The 18,123-nt window shown below is 36.7% G+C and overlaps 1 long non-coding RNA gene across 3 annotated transcripts in view; it reads left to right on the forward strand.

The window, feature by feature from the left end:
• LOC102452623 (uncharacterized) overlaps nucleotides 1-18,123 on the forward strand; it is a 139,612-nt gene that overhangs the window by 45,333 nt on the left and 76,156 nt on the right. For all 3 annotated transcript variants that reach the window (XR_001367901.3, XR_001367904.3, XR_012905267.1), the window contains one exon: nucleotides 15,009-15,102. This is a non-coding gene — a long non-coding RNA (uncharacterized LOC102452623). The remainder of the gene's footprint in view (nucleotides 1-15,008; nucleotides 15,103-18,123) is intronic.

An 18,123-nucleotide genomic window follows, 5' to 3' on the forward strand; every position in this document is an offset into this window, starting at 1 on the left:
CTTTTAGAATAAGAGGGTCTGGATTAGATGATGATGTGAATTCCTAATGATCAGCCTATTTTAATAATTTAGTCATTTAAATAGAGCTTTTAAAGCAAAAGAGAGGGAAGTGTTTGTGTGAGAGAGAGAGAGAGAGAAAGAGAGAGAGAGAGAGAGATGTCTTTCTCTCCTCCACACAAAATACAATGGTGTCTTAGTGTTATGGTTATCATTGCATTGTCTACCAGTGCACACCCTAAAACAATGAAATAAGTAGCTAAGTGATGCAACATTTTGTCTTTGTGCCACTTTGCCAATTCACTTTTCAGCCTCAACTATCTCCTTTATAACAGCCATAGCCCATATATCTTTGGCTTCATCCGCTGCCTTTCTATGTGCCACAAATGCCATAGCACACAATTTCTGGGCCTCCAGGCTCCCCAAATTTCCACTCTTCCTATCCCCTTCTCACGCACATAGATTCTTGCTCACCCGACCTGTGGCCCTGTTGATGCCCAGAGACCATTCTTCTTCCCAGCCTGTTGGTTTAAATCCACAGCATAGGTGTCTACGAATAGGACTGGTGAGAAAATGTTGACCAAAATGAAAATAAATCCTTTAGGTTTTGTTGTTCAAAACAGACAGTGAAGCATGACAATTCTGTTAGTTAATTTTGGCCACGTTTAGTTATTTTCAGAGGAATAGGAATACATCTTTGTGTCTAGTTAAAAATACAACAGAAGTATCTATGATACAACATGATATGAGAGAGGGAGAAAGGAAGAAATGTTTGGAGATGGTGGCGACTCTCGTTATTTAAGTAGTTACTCAAAGTAATTTGAGAAAAATGCCAAAATTTCAAAAAGGAGCATTGAAAAATATTTCTCAAAAATTGTCATAGAAAATAGTTAGCCTCTAATGATTTATTGGGCCAAATTTAAAAATCTTCAGTGTATTCATGGATGTATGAAACAAAGGGATTTTAGTTCTGCTTTCAGTGCAAATTTCAACTCAACCTTTTTTGTGGAGACTCTGCCAATACTTCCAGTGATACAGATAATTTAACTTTTTATTTTTTGAATAAAAGCTTTGCATAAATAAAAGTACAGTTTTAATGTAATATTTTTTCAGTGTCTTTGCATTTATCAAAAAAGAAAAAATTGAGTTCTATTTACTATATTAATTTTACTTATCTATGATTTAATCTGTCTTCCTACTGTTGATTATAATATATTTAGCTATTACTATGCTTCCATTCTACATACTGATTTGTCCTCCCAGAGGCATGGAAAATTTGACATGCAGTTTTTGAAACATTGTACTTATGGCCGTGGAAAAGCTTCTAAAACTATAAACATCATTAGCTGCTAAATAGCATATCAGTTACTATAGTGTACTGTGTTTGCATACACACAGGTATGATGGTAGAGTATTAGGAATAACATTGCTTGTGTAGTGATAATCTACCTATTATGATAGGTGAAAGTACATCAAAATCGTACGATTTGTCTGCTTTAAAATAATCTTTACCAAAACTGCCACCATGCACACAGTCCACAAAAGATCTTCCTTTTTATTTTGAGAAGGCCTTTCCTTTCTCAGAAGTGTTTGCATAAAACTGAAGGCAGCCTCATGAAAATATTTAAATCTACCTTTTCTCCAAAGTCTTTCAATAAGACTTAGACTTCTAAAATCCAGTTTTTAGCTGCCAAATTCCCATTGCTGGAGCATCTTGCCCTTAATGTTTATCACTCTTGGAAGTGGGATAAATACACTTAAGTCCCTTAATCACTTTTGAAAATTTAATTTCACTGACTTCTGCCCAGTTTACTTTCAAGGCCCCAGCAAAGTGCTAGTGATGGGACTAATGTCAGAGGAGACTGATAGAAGTACCAAAACATTTACAAACAAGGTCTGGTGATCTGTATATCTCTCCAGCTTTTCTTATATTAGCACTCATCACCATAATACCTGAGCACCCCCAGGAGTAAAGCTGCACACGTTTTTTTCTTCTTGTGTGACTAATTCCAACAAGGGTTTTAAAAGATATGCATTTATATATGTACAGTCAGCATATAAGGGTGCTATTGTAGTATAGTGCAAAGACATGAATTTTGAAATGCACCAAGACTAATGGCCATTCTTATTTTAGCCAGGAGTGGGCTCCTGTGAAAATTTTATCTTCCATGGATCTTAGCCTCTCTCCACCATTGTTCCAATGGAACATAGCCATCCTAGGAAGTAATGGTTCTGCTGAATGAGAGAAGAGGTCTTTTAGATTTCTAGAATGAATCCCATGCATCCTTCTACATAATTTCAATTGTGCAGGAGCCATATAGAGTGCTATAAATATGGTAATCAGTCAGGCTCTGTAACTCTGCTGAGGTGGCTGTCTAAGGCTAGAGTCCACTATTTATTACAGAATCATTGGTGTTGGAGATGGAAACAAACCTATTAGGTGGCCTATTCCAATTCCTGCTGACAATGTATTTTAATACATTTCTTAACATGTAGTTTTTAATATCTCCAAAAATGTCAATTTTACAGCAACCCATTGTCCTGATACAAGTTCTTTGTATTCAATCTTAATTTTCCCTTTCTTCATTTCATTATCACTAGTTACACCTCTTTTTACCACCCTACATATTTTTTCTCTAATCTTTTAGTGCTGAATCCCTTCAAATATTTGCAGACTATTTGGTCTGTTCAATTGTCATTTAGACAAATGATGCATATTTAACTCTTAGTCTTTCCTTATAAATTAAACCTTTCAGTCAATTTCTTTGTTTCTTTCTGCACTCCTTCCTGAGGGAGGAAGGTGTGTGTGGGGTGGGGGGGGGGGGCTGGGCGGATACTTTGCTTCTGTGGAGGAAATATCGCTTCCAACTCAGTCCTTGACACTCATGGTGTCTCTGGGGCCCACATAGAAGGAATTGGTTTGAGGCAGGATAGAAGTCTGAATTATTTTAAAGCAGAAAAAACAAATGACAGGTAAAATAATCATAGCTAATTAGGAATTCCAACAACTACAGTTACTATAGTTAATTTGGTTAAACTAATATCTAATATATGTCAGTCAACTCAGGAAAAATTGCATAGCCCCATGCCCCAAAGAAATTCTTCAGTCGGCGGCTCTTTCATGTGGATTTGGTTGGGGGGAAATCAAGAAGTTGATTCCCCACCTATATGATAAAGTGGGGAACGAGGCATACTAGGAAATGGATGAGATCCTCAAATTCCTCACATCATAGGCTTTCAGAGGCACCATACACCACTGGTGGCAGGAGGCCCTGTCAGTTCCTTTCTCCCCATTCCACTTGAACTGCATGCATTTTTTTAAAGTAACACACCAAAAGAACTGACAGTCTCCTCAGTTTTCCCCTCTTTGTGAGGAGAAAATGCACAGACTTGAGTGTGAGGTAATATCGATCATAAAGCCAGAATTCCTTATATGAGATCATTCCCTGAACATCTTCGCAGCTCTCAATCATAGTGTGGATTTGATTTATTTATTTGCCATTACGTAGTCTATCTCCTGTATAGGTCAGACTGGCTCACAAGTGGCATAGACAGATTTCTAGATCTAATGTGTCCAAATAGTGTGTGCATCTTCTATGATGGATTAAATCCTTACAAATAACAAGTTAAAAGCTGCCTGGTTTGTTTTGCTTCATTGTGTAGCTGATTCTGTACTTGCTTTTTTTCCCTCGGTAAGGGTGATGGGTTTTTTGATACACGATACAAAAAATACTAGCAACCTCTCTATAAATCTTCTCAGAAAAAAGTACTTTATAGTAAATAGACTGTGGGTTTTACTCCATTTTTCCAGACAATATCAAATACTGTATTGTACTAGAAATGTACTACTTATTAAGCAACTGCAAACGATTACTAGTCTAATTTGAAAAAAGAGAAACAAAAATATTTTTGCTCTTGAGTATCCAGTGAAGAGTCATTATGATTTCACACTGATACTTATTCAGTCATATACATATGTCTTGAAATCAGATTCCAATATCTTCAGGCCTAGATGACTACATTTCTGCTACTAAGTTCATACATATTTAGCCCACCTTAAAGACCAAAGTTTATCCTGATTTTTGGAAGTGCTGAACATTCTGCAGCTCCCATAAACTGTCGCGGGAGCTGAAGGGTGCTCAGTGCCTGTAAAAATTATGTAGGTGCTGGAAGCACTGTTACTGCATCTTGGACTGATAGTATAGATCCTCTGTGTCTGTGCTGAATCCTACTGATGTCACTGGAACTCTTGTTTGGGCCTGGGAGTCTATAATAGAAGGTTCCCAAATCAGAAATGGGCCCAAACTATAGATTTAGACCCTCAACTTTAGGCACCCATGGTTAAAAAGGTTGGTCTGAGTCTCTTGGTAGATTCACACTGTTACATGTTCATCACAGTTGGCTTTGCTTTCTGTTATGGAGGTGGAAGATAACACTAAAATAATCCATGTTAGAACAACTACTAAGTGGAACCAAACAATAAAGGTGGTTGTTATTTTGTCAGGAGGGGGGAGTCAGATATTCCTTCAGTATATTCTATTATTTTAAAGATATTTTTGGAAGAAATACTCACAGTAGAAATTTTGTATCTGTTCTATAAATTGTTGATAAATGGCAATCATATAAATCCTTTAAAAAATTATTATAGCATACCTAGAGCAGGTATTTTTACATTTATAATAATGTGTTGGCTGAAAAATCCTCCATGGTAGTCCTGCTGCTACTAAGGCATACCAATAATACTGCCAAAATATGATTAACCTCTTCAGTTTGCTGAGATAAAAACAAGTAAATGAATGTGTTTTCATCCATTCTTATATCATATGTCCCTAGTGAAAAATGTTACATTTTACCAACATATTTAAATAGGAACTTAGAATGCACTAGAGTAACATTAGAAAGAGTATATTGTCTGCGTGTGAATGTGTTTAATTAACAATATTGGAGAAAACAGATGGTTTATTTGCTTTTTTCTTTAGATGTTCCAATCCCTCTAAAATGTTTGATAGAAATTTAAATAGTTTTGAAATGTGGTCTGTTCACTACAAAATGCTAATTTTGTAGGTTTGGGGAACTGTATTTCGTGTTACCTTTTACCAGCGGTAATTCTGCTTTTGGCACTGTGCTAGGGCACTCAACACTCACGAAAATATAAATCCAAGTTTACTTTCAGGTTTTGGGGCTCATACACATCTTAAATTCAAGGGATATAAGTGTATACACATCAAAACTGAAATAATGGTTTGCATAAATCCTTGAGAAACAAAACAACTGACTTCTGCATAGCTCTTTCTTACTCTAGCATTGGGCTTATGTCAGTAGGTTGGACACCATCAAATGAAACATCATCCACCATTTGGAAACATTTTTCAGTTTGAGCAACCTTTATATTATGTGTAAGCTAATTTTTGAGTGTGAATTTTCCCCAAGTTACCAGTTTATAACGTTGGGAATCGTGCACTGAGTAAAAATTATTTCAGTATTAAATGAGTGCAACTTCATTCAAGTCAATGGAGTTATTTCTCTTTACTCCTGTGTTGAATTTGGGCCTAAATCTGCTTTGACTTGTTAAAATGTAGAGTATTTCGGTTGAATTTAATAGAATTACTATGAAATTACTTGGGCACCAATGCAAAGGTCTGCCATAAGTATTTTACTGATATTAAATGGGGAGGAGTTATGACTCTTTTTCAAAGGCCCAGTAAATAAGGATGTAATTTTTCTCATTTCTGATCTCGGTGTTGAGACATGAATGCACTTGCTGTAATCAGTGACCAGTAACCTGAAAAATGCTAGTACTGCTATGACTTGAATACCACAATATGGTATTCTGACATCATATCACCACTGTGTATCTGTTTGTAATGCAGGTTTAAGTGAATGTGACTCTGAAAATATATAAGATATAAGCTTGTCTTACATACCACCAGGTATTCTATTCTTCAAAATACTGCTGTCTGCCTGTGAGAATAACTCTCTCAAAAGAAATGAGTGTTGGTCAAAAATAGAGAAAAATGCTCACACACCATAGGTCTTTTGTATTCTGTAGTTCTTTCCAGGTGTATTGAAACCAGTTTTGGTATCTGTTACAGTTGACCTTTGATAGAATAATTTAGATGAGTGAGCCATGTAGCCAAAGGGGAACTGTCTGGTCACATGCATTTTTAAACATCTGCAAACTGAATCAAAGATCAGAATGCAAAATTTAGGACTAGGAGATACCTGTAAATTTGTTATACTCTCTTCAGGATGGGGGGTGGGGGACAATCTGAGCCTATTATTATTTGAGCTACATTATTTTGAATACTATGTTTTCTGCACTGAAATTTGTTTTTGATACTCCAGTGTTTGCCAGTGCACTGTTCTGGTAGGAGCTGGCTGGGGTGCTCCACTGCAGGAGGAGGCACAGTGTGCTCCTAGCCAGGCTCCCAGGGCTCTCTTGTAGCAACAGGCAGGTAAAAGGGGCTGGCTGGGGGTTGCCCCACATCAGTCGGGACTTCCTCAGCCCTGGGACCCCCCACAGGGTGCCTTTTAGGGAGGGCAAGGGGAAGCTCCTCCCTCCCATTCCTACCGATGCTGCTTATTGCTTGCTGTTCTCCTTCTATCACTGTCAAGGAGTGACAGAAAAGCACACCACATCCCTGCATGCCTCACCCTCCTGACCACTGCAGGGAGGGAGCAGAGGAGTTGAGTGACCCATGCTGTGTGCTTTCCTGTCACTTCTTGAGAGTGAGGAAAGGGATCAGCAAGCAAAGTCTGTAGGAATACCTCCCTGACGTCCCTAGAGAGTGCCCTTGGACCCCTGTACTCCCCCACACATCCAGCCCCCTGCCCTGATTACTGCACCCTCCCACACCCAACTCTCTGCTTTGAGTCCCCCTAGGCCTCCAGACCCAATTCCTGCACCCCTCCACATCTGCCCTAAGCATCTCCTCACAGCCCCAACTCTGACCAAGTCCTGACTCTTGCATTCCCCTGCCCTGAGCCCCCCCTTACAGTATCTGTAAGAAATGTAAGTTATTTTCACCCCTGATTTTCAGTGACTAAAAAAATAGGTATAGCATGTGGCATTAAGATCTGAAAACTTTGCTTTCTCAGCTAAAGTAAATTTTGTTTTACCTTTTCATGTAGACCTCATGGGAATTTTAGAAATTGTGTTCTATAACTTCCATTTCTAGGGTTATAAAAGAATATATATATTTAGTTTTAGTTCATATTTGTCAAAATCTTTAGAATTGTAGTTGATAGATGTTGTGTAACAGAATAGTGTTTGGCCATGTTTTAAGTGTAAATAGCATTCTTCTAATAATCTCATTGTTTTAATAGAATAGTAAGATCCCAATAGAACTATTTAGAAGAAGAACAGGAGTTAAAAATCCAGGTTCTGTTACTTTCTCACTTTGTGACATTGGGCAAGTCAGTTACCTCTCTTTACGATATAGATAGTAATTGCTTCCCAGCTCTCGGGAGTGTTATGAGAATTAATTAGCTAATATTTATGTAGCACTTTGAAGATATAAAGCTAAGATGTATAAGTGCTAATTATTTTAAAATTGATTGAATATTCTGTGATTTATTTACATAATATCAGCTCTCTATTTAGCATATAATAATTTTTGAAATTCTTTTCTAGTTTATTTTAATACATACCTTTCTTTAGAAGTAGCTGCTAGGAGACTGGCATTTCAGCATAACATTGATTATTCATCAATTATTATTGAAGGGAAATGCTTAGCAGTGTAAGCATTACTTTTGAACTACATAAATTTCCTGCAACCGCGAATTTAAATCCCAGAAGGAACTATTCTGTCTTTCATCCTTCCATGGTGTGTCATATGAACTTTATTCAATTTTCTTTGTGATGAGTATCTGGGTAAAGGCCTTCATAAACCAATGTGCTAGCTGGTAGGTTGTGACATGAAAAACCCCATGGCTGTTTTCAAAACAGTAGGGCTGCGTCTAGACTGGCATGATTTTCCGGAAATACTTTTAACGGAAAAACTTTTCCGTTAAAAGTATTTCCGGAAAAGTGCGTCTAGATTGGCAAGTGCCTTTGCGCAAAAGATTTGCTTTTGTGCAAAAGCATCTGTGGCCAGTCTAGATGCGATTTTGCACAAGAAAGCCCCAATCGCCATTTTAGCCATCGGGGCTTTTTTGCGCAAAACAGTTCTTCCCTGTCTATACTGGCCCTCTTATGCAAGTATTCTTGCACAAGAGGGCTTTTTCCCGAGTGGGAGCGGGAAAGTATTTTGCGCAAGAAGCGCTGATTTTGTACATTACAAAGTCAGTGCTCTTGTGCAAATTCAAGCAGCCAGTGTAGACAGCTGGCAAGTTTTTGCCCAAAAGCAGCTGCTTTTGCGCAAAATCTTGCCAGTCTAGACGCACCCTAGATGTTTGCTTTTGGCCAAAATTCTACTACTTCTTTCACAATACCTTTGCAAGCTAGCCCGCTGCACTGCCATCGACCACCCTAAATGTGATTGTGCAATGCCAACAGGCAGAACCAAACCTAGGACCTCTGTAGCTTCATTCATGAGCCTCTATAGTTTGAGCTAAAAGCCAACTTCCTCTTAGCTAAGGCTGTAGAGCACACTCATTTGCTTTCTCTCCCTCTGTAAATGCTCTAAGTGCCACTACATGGGACAGTGAACCACACCCAGGAGGTGTGAGGGTTACAGTTGCATTTCAGCATTCAGGCGATTCCTGTATGCTATAATTTCCATGACACTTCGCAATTCTTTAGCATGAAAGATCCTGTAGGAATGAAAGACACTGAGCATTAATCAAATGTAAGATGATAATCAACATTTAAGGAAATGGCAATCTTCAAAAGACCCATGTTCAAAACTCAGCCCCTTCCTGGCATTTGGCTTGTAAACTCCAGTTCTAACCATTTTTCTATGAAGTTTGCTCAGTCCCAGACCCTAGCTTCCTCTGCTCTTCCCTTAATAGCCAGGGATGCAGGTAGCTACATCTGCCACAATGAGTCATTAACCTCAATTAGCATTTCTCAGCAGGGTTCCAGCATCTACTGACAAGGTGGGTTTCTAGAGCTATCAAGATACGCCATTAGATATCACAGTAATCACTTCTCCCCAGCATAAAAGAAAATGGAATAGAATGAGCTATCCTATCAAAGAAAAATTTCCTAAGTGTTGCCCTTCCCAGGATAACATCTCTGCGTCTGAAGTGGAGGTGAGAGGGTGGGTCATGGAGGCAGTGACAGCCATATCTAAAATGTAAGGTAGCTCAGTGTAATTTCCCTCATTATTACCAGCTATAATGATAAGGTACTTTGGGAAGTTGTGGATCTGATTGACCAAAGCTATAAACTTTTCTGCCTTGTTTATCTGGGGGAAGATTCACAAAATATTTAGTGTCCTAACATTGAAGTACAACATCATGACAGCGGCGAGGAGTCCTGTGGCACCTTATAGACTAACTGAAGTGTAGGAGCATAAGCTTTCGTGGGCAAAGACCCACTTCATCAGATGCATCTGACGAAGTGGGTCTTTGCCCACGAAAGCTTATGCTCCTGCACTTCAGTTAGTCTATAAGGTGCCACAGGACTCCTCGCCGCTTTTGCAGATTCAGACTAACACGGCTACCCCTCTGATACTTAACATCATGACAGAAATTTCAGGGGGTAGCCGAGTTAGTTTGTACAGAAAAAAACAACAAATGGTCTGATGGCACTTTATAGACTTTCAAAACATGGACATGGTATCATGAGCTTTCGTGGGCACAGCCCACTTCGATTCTTATCTGCTTCGTTTTAACTACCCAATCTTCAGATATTCACTGATTCCCTTCCCCCCTCTATTTTCTATACCTTCTGCTCCCTGTCTCTCATCCCCCTCCTTTTTTTCCTTCCACCACCCCCCCCCCCCCCATTCTGTCCTATTTATTTTGGGTCTGCACATCCTAAATTCAGCATTCCGGTCATCTGAAGAAGTGGTCTGTGCCCACAAAAGCTCATGATACCATCTACATGTTTTGTTAGTCTATAAAGTGCTACCAGGCCATTTGTTGTTAACATCATGACAGTTTTCCCAATCAATTTAGACATCATAGCTAGGCTAGGAACTGTGGATACAATCTCTTTCCCCCTGTGCCACCTCCTATCTGTGGCATGGAAATCTTCTGTCTTTTGCAGTTGTCAGTTTGTGTTGGTAGGAACCTCTCATAGATCTAAAGGGAGGTAAATTTTTAGCTCTGCACCTCAAAACAGAAAATCGAAGAACATAGATCAGATTGGAAGTAAAGCTTACTTTTCAGCCATGCCATTTATAGAGATGGGAATCAAGATTTGGTGTATCACAAAACCTCTTTCCAGACAGGGTTCAGGAGCAAATTATGTGTTCTTTTCCTAGTTGTTGTGGAAACTGTTTAAAGACCAACAACTCTAAAAAAAAAAAAAATTTAAAAAAAGCAAGAAAAAAATTATTCACATGATTTTGCTCTCCACTGCCTTTTGCTGATACTCATTCAGAGAACCCTTAATTCTGAATGAGTGGGAATCTATTTTGAAGGGTATTTATAAGGGAGTGTGAATAGCCTGTAATTGTCCTCTGCACATCATAGCATTCTAGCACTCCTTTCAGAAGGGAGCTGATGCTTCGGTAACCTGTTTTATCATTATTCACATCTTGCCTTTAAAAGGAACTGATGACTAAAGCAGGAAGGAGTGCAAATGCACTTCCATTGCAATGCCTGGCAAAGCCTAATGCAATCAGAGCTACATAATGTTGAGCTTATGAGATTCCCACCGTGGCCTTGTTGTAGGCATTTTGAAGGCATGTGTGGGTGATCATTTTTGATGCATTGTCTCAAAGAACAACAATTACAGTTAATATTCTTTCAGAATGGTGACTTTTGCGATGACATCAGCAGTGTTGCATCATATGGTAAGCTGTTTAGCATTTTGAAACTTGTAATGTGTCCGAGACTTAAATTGATGATAAAATGAAGAATAATTTAATCTATCATTTGAAATGAAGCAACACTTTTTCCAGCAACAATGAAGCAAGAAAGTAACAAATATCATGAGCTTAACTCACAATATAAAAATATTTCAGAAGGGTAGCTGAGTTAAGTCTGTAACAAGAAAAACTAAAAAAACAACAAATAGTCTAGTAGCACTTTAAATACTAACAAAACATGTAGATGGTATGAGCTTTTGTGGGCACAACCCACTTCATCTGAAGAAGTGGGCTGTGCCCATGAAAGCTCACTATACCATCTACATGTTTTGTTAGTCTTTAAAGTGCAAATATAAAAATAAAAGGGCACACATTAAATGGTTTACAAACTGGCTAACTGAAAAGTCTCAGAATATAATTTCCTAATACAGAGTAAACTGAATCATATGACAAACTAGGCTTTGCAAAAAATGTGCATTTTAATACACCTAAATGTAAATGTATACATCTAGGAACAAATAATTTAGGTGTTACTTATAAAGTGGGAGCATCTGTCATGCAAAATGGTAACTGCAAAATAGAGTTACAGACTAACACGGCTATCACTCTGAATCTTTTGAAAAATAGGAGTCGTAGCATGGGGCATAATCAGTAGAACATGAGCTTCCATTGTAATGCCATAGCCCCAAGGCCAATGAGTTTCTTGGATGCATAAACAGGGAAATGCCAGGAAGGTGTAGAGAAATTGTGTTATCTGATTGACACCTGTGTGACTGCTGCTGAAATACTTTGTCCAGTTCTGGTGTCCACAATTCTCAAAGGACATCAATGTATTGGTGAGGTTTCAGAGAAGGGCTATGAGAGTGAATAAAAGATTAGGACACATGTCTTCTAGTGATAATCGAGGAGCTCAATCTATTTAGTTTAACAATGAAGAGGTTAAGAGAAGGACTAATTATAATCTAAGTAACTGAATGGGGAACACACATTTAATGATGGGTACTTCAGTCCAGTAAAGAAGGGTATCATAAACCAATGGTTGGATGCTTAAGCTATGCAAATTCAGGCTTGATATAAGGTGTACATTTTAATGGAGGTAATAATTAATCATTGGAATAATTTACCAAGTGTCATGGTGGCTTTTCCATCACTGACAATTTTAAAAATCAAAATTGAATGTTTTTCTGAAAGATAGCTGCTGAGAATTATTTTGGGGAAGTTTTATGCCCTGTGTTATACAAAAGGTCAGGTGATATCTTCACAGAAGTCCCTTCTGGCCTTAGAATCTATTAATATGTGGATCTGTATCTGGCAGGATAGCTGTTCTTCTGGGTTTATGTCTGTCACGTCTTAATACGGGACTTGTCACACAATAACATGAGCTGTGTCATTTCAAACTAGGATGTCACATATATTGTAGAAAACAACCTTCATGCTTTCTCTCTCTCAGGAGTTGCTGACAGAGCAGCAAAGTTACCAGAAATCATCTTTCTCTCACATTGCATTTTCATTCTGCAGATACTATAGGCTTATTGAACAATCCCTCGACCCTTCTGTAGTGAGTCTGCTTTGTGCAGAATGGCTGCAGGGAAACTATTCAGATATCCCAGTAGAACACTACACCAAGTGGAACAAATTCCTTTGGGATTTAATTCAGGTGTGTGAAAAATGATGGGACCATAGCTCATTATTTGTTTTACACTCATGTTTGACAAGTACAATGGGGGGAGTATTCCAGTGATGATTGCCATTGAAAAATGTGCCATTGTATACAATAATGGTAATAGTTACACTCTCTCTGAAAATAGCTTAATCCTGAGTTTAAAGGGGCACTGTTAACCTTACATTTTTGAAATGTGAATTTTTCTGACAGAGCACGTTAATTAGTATGTACTGGAATATTTCAAAATCCCTTTAATGTATAAGGGTTTCTTTTGCTCCCAGTAGATGTTTAGAACCAGAACTAGAACTCCCAACAGCAACATCAAAATGCTCTGATCCACTATGCCCTATTCCTTTTTTTTTTCTCTGCACACACCTGTATGTTGCCCCTTAGTTTCAGTTTCCCTTTCAGCTTTGCTGCTGTCCGTATTGGTAAGTACCCTCTTTAAGAGCCTGGTGAGAAGTCAGCAAGAGAGCAGTGGCTATGACTATATGTCAAAGTATACAAGCAGGAAAAGTAGAGAAAATATTGTTTCTCTTGCAATAATCTCAGAGGCCAGTTGTGTCAGTTATAGCTAGAGTATTGCTAAGGCCAAATTGTGAGTCGAGCCTCAAAAAGCTTTTGAGATGAAACTTTAAAAACATAATAAGGACATCACAAAATATATTTGCCTTCTGAGCCCTTGGGATTCACTTGTATGATGTTTTTAAACGTTTTTTGCAACCATGAAGACTAACATAGGAATGGCCATACTGGTCAGACTAAAGGCCCATCTAGCCCAGTATCCTGTCTTCTGATGGAGGCCAATGCTAGATGCCGCAGAGGGAATGAACAGAACAGCTAATCATTAAGTGATCCCTCCTCTGTCGCCCATTCCCTGCTTCCGACAAACAGAAGGTAGGGACATTGTCCCTGTCCATACAGTTCTTCTTTGATCCCTGTTATGTTATTTAAAAATAATGATCATGACTGTTTAGATTCTCTGACCGTCACTTGATTACAGGAGCTGTATGTTTAAGAAAAATGCCAAATATAACAAGATTCAGTATAATATTGTGAGTCTCTGCAACACTGGAAACAGTTTTTTCAGAGGCGAATCTGGGATGGTATTTTCAGAAGCCTGCTTGGTGGTGGTCTAACACTGCTTCCACTTAAAGTCAATGAGAATTCTCCCATTGAGTTTAATGAGAGGAGAGAAAGGTCACTAATAAGTACCCAGGATTTTCAGTTTTACAGTGTCTCTTCTACAATTCTTTTTTGGTCGCCTTTCAGAGAAACACCTGCACACACATTCCCTTTTAGTAGTTTTTTATGATTTGTACATGAGATTTTATTATTAATTTAATGTGGCTACTTAGCAACTCTAGAATGTGACATCCTCCAGCCACAGATGTGAGTCACAGAAAAAAAATTGGCAAATTTGCCTACCGTACTTTGCTAGTGAACCTCCTCAGATATGATGTAGGACAGGCATTAGAGTGGAGAGAGACTCTAGAGTGTCTATTCTGTTGTAGTTCCTTGCTGAAACTCTCTACAAGGGTGACACCAATTTTATGGTGGAGATACGTGTTCAGTGATGAATGGAGGCATCTGGCTAGTTTTTCACTACACATCCCCATCAACTAATAAATATTTGGTCACCATCACCATTGGCCTTGATCTCATTCCAACCTGGAGTCTGCAAGCTATGAGGGCTCATTTCTATTAAGTGTTGAGCCTGCTTAACTTCCATTTAAATCAGCAGATATGAGAAGTGGGCACCTCAAAGGAAAGCTTGTAGGATCAAGACCTAAATCCCATTACCTCTTCTCTAAGCCTTCCATTCCCTGCTAGTGTTCTTTAATATTTTTTTTATTAACAAGATTAGCATGAATGGGCGGCAATATTGGATTTTTAGGCTTTTCTTTCCCTTGTGTATACAGTGTTCTTGAAGAACCAAGGAAGGGAGAATGATGTTCTCTTGAATGTAAATATACATTCTAAAAGTGTCTCCTTGTCTTTAGGGGATATAATTAGATTTCGGTGTTTTACTTTTCATCTATATTTCTTTTGTGTTCCTCCTACATTAAGAGGTTTACTTTGTGTTGATATTATATCAGTTCTTTGAACACTAAGCAAGTGATTATCAGGCCAATTGTGTGATACAACATGAGATAAGAGATTTAGATAATTATGATAAATGAGATAATCTGAGCCAATATAAAACATTTGAGGTGTTTGCTTAAAATGAAGCCCGAGTTTTTATACTTTGTCGTCATATTCAAAGTGTTTTGCATAAGTAACACATTCAGAATTTAAACAACAAACATTTTATTTATTTTGTCTATTTTCAATAAATTCTAAGATTATTAAACATGTTATTTTGTGATAAAGTAAGTGACATTGATTTAATGCATACATGTTCTTTGTTGTATGTTGTTGAATAGGAAGCACGGGATCTTTATACAGGTACGATAAAGAAATAAACATTGGACTACGTCATATAGTTTCTGGAGAACAAAAGAGGCTTTGCAGTAAAAGGTAAGTAAAGAAAATGTTAATCTTTTTCATGCCAGAGGAAATAAAATACAAATTACAATTTAAATTTTCTTAGAATACTGACCAGGTTTGTTTGAAACTATACTATTTCTTTTTTGTTCTCGTAAATTACTCACATTGTAATTAATTGTGAGTTTTCCCACTTTGGTGGCCAACCCACATTTAAAAAAAATCTTTTAAAGTTTACCTAAAATTAATTTTTAATATTTTTTTGCTTTATTTAGTTCTTGGGTGTTTTACCTTTTTGTATGTCTACATAAATTTCTAAACCCAATATCATTACTAAATGAAAAATGAAAACATTTTGTTTTTAACACATCAAATGAAATAATTAGACTTCTTTTTAAAATAATTTTCTACTGAGACTAGTCATCAAATCTATCCTGAATTTGTGAAACCACATTTTTGGCAAATGAAGTAGTCATCTAAAAATTTTTGCCCAGCTCTGATTATAATGCATTTCATGAAAGCTAAATGGGACAAAAAACTTGTACACATTTTCTACCAAGTAGTTTTTTTTTTAAGATTATCTGAGGTTCGCCAATGTTTTAATTTTTTCCAATAATTCTTCCACTCCTAATAAAAATAATTTGGTACAAAAATGTAGTTTCTGCATACATTTTCCCCTCTAGTTTCCTACTAATTTGTTTGGATATTATGCGGAATATATCGTCATCTTTTTAGCTCTCTGAAAATACTAATAGAGATACATTTGACTGCCACAAAAGTGTAAATCATGCACAATATTAGTTGGAGAACATTTTATACATCACTCATCCTATTATAAACAAGAAACAATTCAATTTCCTTACAAGTTGGAGGCTGATTTGGTTCAGTTACATACAGATGAAAAGATAAATGCTCCTTTATTGAAATTATACATTTTTAATGAAAAAGTGGGAGTATCAATTTTTTTCTTCAGAAAACAATATTAGGAATAGCAAAAGAGGTGCATGTTAAGCACAAAGTACTTTTCTACTCTCAAGAGATGCATATGTTGTTTATTTTAATTCAAATATGTCAGTGAAGTCTTGTTCTCCCTTCGGCATTCCAGGTATAGAAAATTGTCTTATCGAAGCTAAATAGGAATTAAACTAGTAACAGAATGGATTCATTATATTATGAGCAAGAGAGCAAAGTTCTTATTAGTAATGTAATGACTTTGTGTGTGTGTGGGTGGGTGGGGATATAAAAGTCTCTTCTGAATAGATACATATTCCATTTATTGCTTCTCCTCTAGGTACCAGATGAATAGACTGGTAGATATTTAGAACTTCTGTCAGGTTTTAGTCTATGAGCTAGTTAATCACATGCCTTTAGTTGCCAAAAAAGAGCATTTATCCTGCAGGAAGAATGGTTGAAAGACTATTGTTGCATTATTAATAAAAACAGAGACAACACAGAATCCTTGATGCCTCAGGATGATGAGGTGAAACTCTGTAATGTCCCTTAGGAAACCATTTTATTTTATTTATTTTTTTCAGCTAGTTTTGCATTTCCTTATTTCCACAAGCAACTATAATACTTTCAAGAATGGAATATGAAATGCATACAGCAGCTCTGCAGTGATAAATCATTGGAAGTGTTCTATGTCATATGAATGCATTATCTCATTCAGATATTTCTATTTTATATTACATCTGCATAGGCTTACTCTGCAGCTTTGACTAGTAGTGCACAGAGCATAATTATGCACACAATGTTCTGTGTCATGTAAGTGGAAAAACAGTGCAGGATATAATTTTAGAGGAAACATCAAGTAAGATTAGCATGATTTGTGTGAAAAAAATCATGTCTAATCAATAGTTATAGACAGGAGAACGGATAATGGATTAAATATGAAACTGATAAATACATATACTGACCACCTAACAATGACATGTGTGGAGGTCTTTGAAAATTAATATCAAAACTTGATCTAATGGTACTAGATGATAATGTCATGCTATCTATTTATTTAATTTGCATTTAATGCTATAACGGCCAAGCCTGAGAATAAAGGCCAGCAACTTTGTCCAGTAATATTTAAGAACAGGCAATGGAGCAAGGAAACCTATATGAGAGTGAAATATAAAGAGAGTGGGAGTCCCTAGGCCTCAATGTTTTTGTCCTTCTCGCTCTCTCTTTCAAAAGCCATCTATTTTCCCTGACATGTCTCTCAAATGAAACTGATTATTTTAGACTCTATTGCCTTGCTTTGTATTTACTGTTTAACATTACATAGCATTAATACTGTTCAGAAATATTTACATGGTAAATCTTCATATTGTTACTGTTTTGTTTTCTAATAATAATAGAATGTCGTTCATTAACATTTACAGGCCATAATCATAATGTCTTAGATACTTAGGTAAAAGGTGCACTTTAGGAAAAATATATATCTTGTATTCAGGGTAATCATGTTATATTGAAATGAATCACAAAATTGTTTTTAAATGACATTTTTAAGTCATTTGGGAAACCTAGGGGGCTTTCAGGAAGGGCCTTAAATTTAAACATTTAATTACAATGATACTGGTAATCAAGATATTGAGGCACATCATTCATTGTAGGAACAACATAACTTAGAAAGGGTCCAGTACAATAGGTGAAATTTGGGAGTGTTGTTAGGATGAATACATTAATATCATGGAATATAATATATAATGTACTAGTTTTTCTTTTTTAGAAACTAAATATGTAAAACTTTTATTTACTTCAGATTAAATGTTATGATCTAATTTACTTTTCACTTTTTTGCTGTTTGTTTTGATACTTTAATCTGGTAGGAGAATGAAAAATATTTTTATTCAGTTTCACTAATATAATTTTACTATTTTTTTTCAGAGCATATATTGCAAGAGAATGTCCAAATCCAAATAAAAACCTCTTTTCAATTATTTTAAAAAATAACATTCTTATTAATATTAATTTTCTAATTTTTGAAAGGTTAAACTTTGTCTCTTAACTATTTTGCAGTGTCCTTTTAAATGTCTCGGTTGTCAAAGACAAAGTCTTTGTGTG

Source organism: Pelodiscus sinensis, chromosome 1 (assembly GCF_049634645.1).
Source record: "Pelodiscus sinensis isolate JC-2024 chromosome 1, ASM4963464v1, whole genome shotgun sequence".
Taxonomy (NCBI): Eukaryota; Metazoa; Chordata; order Testudines; family Trionychidae; genus Pelodiscus; species Pelodiscus sinensis.